A 4490-nucleotide genomic window follows, 5' to 3' on the forward strand; every position below is an offset into this window, starting at 1 on the left:
CATCACGAAATTGTACTCTTTTTCTACAAAGTAATATTTGCCTAATTCTTGTAAAATACATAATATGCTTATCTTATAATTTATAATTTATTTAATAAGAATTGCCTTTTCATTAAATAAAAAAATATTTAAATTTGAAATGTATAAATATATCTAATTAAATTTAGATTAATTTTTATTGCATTCATATTCTTTTATGTACATAAAAAAAGAAAGAAAATCTTTTGTAATATACTCTAATATAATAGCGAATCTTTCTAACATATTGTTGAATCTTTTTTCTCAAAAGGTCTCTACTCTTTCACAGACAGTACTGCTGTCGAACTGAGCGCTCTTCCTTAAATACATAATCGAGGAAACAGCTCTATGCGAACTATTATTATATTAATAAATTTATTTCATTTATATTATAAAAGTATATAGATTAATATATTGTATATCTATATACGATAGATCTAAGAGATTTTGGAATAGTAATGTTTGATGTTCTCTTTTAAAAAATACATGGGAGGATATACGATTCAATGCTCTTACAACTAATTGTAAGTTATTATCATATTTATAACTGTCGATTTTAACTGCCATACGATAGAATCTTTTCCGGTGCTTTGGTTGACTTTCCTCACTAGCTTTTCTTCATTCTTGCTTCGCTTCTCTCTCTCTCTCTCTCTCTCTCTCTCTCTCTCTCTCTCCCTCGTTTCTCATATAGTTACGATAATGGACTTTTAATGCGTTCGATTTGCGAGTTGCCATAGGATCCCCCTTCTCATAGCATAATTTCCATAAAATTTCCGGCTCTCTGCATCATACCTCGACGGAGGGCAGAAAGGAAGACCGACCAGGTGCAGGATTTATCCGCTTCACGATATCGATGGTTAAATGTCAATAATTCGGATACGCGGTGCAGTGTATTTTATAAAAGAAAAACGGGAAAAATTCTAGGTACACAGAATTTCGGGCGCAATTACATGAGCAATGTTTGTGCTGAAAATTACATCTTTTATCTGCGTTTGCGTATCAAATTGCCACACGTGGAGGTAAAATGAAGAAAGGCGGTTTTATATCCGCAAGAAGCGGAATTTTATTTTTCAAAACAAAAAACCATTATTTGTGCTACTGACAATCTGAAATTTTATTTAACTCTTTTGCTTCAGTCTCTTATCTGTATTTATATTGTATACAAGATAGCCCAAAGCGATAATCCATATTTTTATGGTTGAATTTGATTCTATTTAATACATGTGATATCAAAAAATAATCATATTTAATGCTAAATCTACGATGAGAATTAACATCTGTGTTTTGTTCCCACATTTGCAATGCATGTATTATTAATTATATAAATGATATATTTCTTTATGTTCGGGAAAATTATTCCATAATTTTGTCGTGTTTCTGTTCAACGATGAATCTATTCAATGTTTTGATCCAATAGTGCCCGAAGCTGCGAGTTATCACACGGACTGCGCACTACGTTCATTCGCGTATTCTGTCGAGTTATGTCTCGGTAAATATCGATCGAACCGGCAGCGTCAATAGTACCATGGTATCTCTTTGTCCCATTGAACCGTGGTAACTTCGGCGTGTTCCCGTAGAAATCGGACAGGAATCCATTGCTGGTAGTTGTTGGCGCGGCTGAACGTATTGAAAAATGCAACAACTCGCCAAACTTGTACGTATCAATGCTCGTCTGGGTTAACCGGAATTTTCCATGAGTTTCCTACTCATCGTATCCGATAGAAGAACCAACCTAGTCCCTTTAAAAGGCTTAGCTTCCGTTTCGTGAAGTAAACATATCGAAGTTTTACAAAAATTGCTCTTCCGACAGTCTCAAATCGTGACTTATTCTTTAGAATTATACGAACTTTGAAAACTTCAAATCCTTGTCTCATAAATCTTCTATCATTGATGTAATAGCTTGTTATTAACTATCATTTTTATGTCAAATTTAATTTTACATCTTGAGATTTGACATTAAATTGTAATTGTGATAATCGGAAAATAATTTGGAGTAATGAGAAATAAATATTTCTTAAACACTAATCATAAACGTCAGTGTTATTTTACAAAAGAAAAATGAAATTAGAATAAAAGTGAAATTTTCAATAATAAAGACAAATTTTTTAATTTTCTATAACTACCAATACAATTAATTTTTATTTTTCAAATAATCAATTTTTTAATAACTTCTATTTAAAATAAACTATCCATATAATTAAATTAAAAGGAATAATTTAACAATTTATGATTAAAATTCAAATATAATGCAATATATATAAATTAATTTGAAAAATTAGACTGCAATGAACACCTTGGACTGGATGTAGATTCCTATTTCTATAGGACCCACTTTAAAATTGTGTCAGAATTTAAAATAAAGTTCTTAGATATAATTTGATATAATTTGATGGTTAATAAGATATTAAATAAAATAGAGTAAAATGAAGAACAAGGTAGTGAAAAAATCAGGTCTCACACACACACACACACACACACACACACACACACGCACGCACACACACACACGCACACGCACACGAACACGCACATGAACACGCACACGAACACGCACACGAACACGCGCACGCACACGAACACGCGCACGCACACGAACACGCACACGCTCACACACGCGCGCGTATTTTTTTTTCAACTCACGATATATTAATCTAAATACATTTCTATTCTGAAAAATGTGAACTATAGATTATATAAAGAGAGCTTTCAATTTTACTTTGTACAGGGTATTTCGAATTTAAATGACCAAACTTCGAGAGCGTATAATCGATAAACTAACAATAAAAAAAATTCTTTAGATATAGAGAGTTTGTTTTACTTTATTTTGGAGAAAATCACAAAAAAGACAAAACATTTCATTTTTGTATTTATCATTTATTCATTCACACTTATTTATTCACGTTGTCACTTGCTTAATGTAGATATTGTTTAAAATGTTGGCTTTTTGCAGCAATGCATACATTGTATGTTGTACGAACAGCTCATGTTACACCCAAACACTGATTTGGTCAACGTAATGACACATCGATCCGACACTATTCTGTCCGGAATTCAACGCGCAGCTTCTCACACTTTGAAGCATTATGCTGAAATCATATCAATACATACAATAATATTCCTTTTAATATAATAATATTCCGAAAATTACGTTCTGTCTTTTTTTTTTCGATTTTCTCTAAAATGAAACAAAAACGAGCATATCTCTAAAAGACATTTTTTTCTTAATTTATCAATTCCCTACACGCTTCCAAAGTTTGGCCATTTAAATTCGGGGCATCCTATATAATCTATATTTCACGTGATATTTCTGAAAAGCTTTTTGGGTCGAACACAGTTAAATTCTTTCAAAGAACTTTTTGGGTTTAGCGAAATTAAGTATCTTTAATAACATGAACGAAAAAATATGCTATAATAAATTATCATAATTGCTATAATAATCATGATATTCTCCCTCTCTCTTCTTTCTCTCTCTGATTCTTTTCTTCCTTAAGTAATTTTATAATAAATGATTTGGAAATCGTATTGAGACAACACTAATCTATTGAAACAAACATTTCACCAATTTTGCAATCCAGATTTTTATCTATTATTTGTTTTACTCTTTTGAAAATCGTAAAATTATTATTTAGTACGATCTTTATAAACGACAATTATATTTCTAATAATAAGTGTTTAAATTTATGTATATCTCATATCATGCTTTGTCATGTTTGATTTAATATTGTTTGTTCCAATTTGAAAATTATTATTTATCTATTTTGAAAATAATACATCGATCACTTATTAGCTATTAATTTAATAAATAGGCAAAATATTTTATTTTTATTTTTATTTTAAGTTAAATTATTTCATAACTGTCACATAATATTTAATATTTAATATTTAATTTTTCTTTCGAAATATATCTCTTTTTGAAGATCGTATTCTCTCGGATATACCTTTTCCCAGTGATTTAATTTAATTTTAATTATGCAAAAATACCGTATAAAATAATCGTGTTGCTCATCATACTCAATAATTAGCGTGATCGCGAATGGTTTGTATGAGTACAATCAAAGAATCTAAAAGGAAGAGAAGAAAGGCATCGAAGCAACAAAACAATTAAAATAAATAATTTGCTATTTATATAATATTTAATTATTTATCCAAATACGAATAAAAAATTTATATAAAAAATAAAAAGTTTTATACATATAAATTTTATAAAAAAAAAAGAGTAATAAACTTCATTTGCATAACATACATATTTCATATAATTTATTTAACAAAAAGTTCACTAATAAATATTAATTCTTACTTCCTAATCATTATTACTTAAGACGCCCATATTTTATTCATCTATATTAATTGATAATAGCAATAAATTATCTTATTATCAAAAATTGCAGTCAGACGCCATTCTGTTACATTATCTCTCTCTCTCTCTCTCTCTCTCTCTCTCTCTCTCTCTCTCTCTCTCTCTCTCTCTCTCT

This window comes from Atta colombica, unplaced genomic scaffold, assembly GCF_001594045.1.
Source record: "Atta colombica isolate Treedump-2 unplaced genomic scaffold, Acol1.0 scaffold112, whole genome shotgun sequence".
In the NCBI taxonomy this organism is placed as follows: domain Eukaryota; kingdom Metazoa; phylum Arthropoda; class Insecta; order Hymenoptera; family Formicidae; genus Atta; species Atta colombica.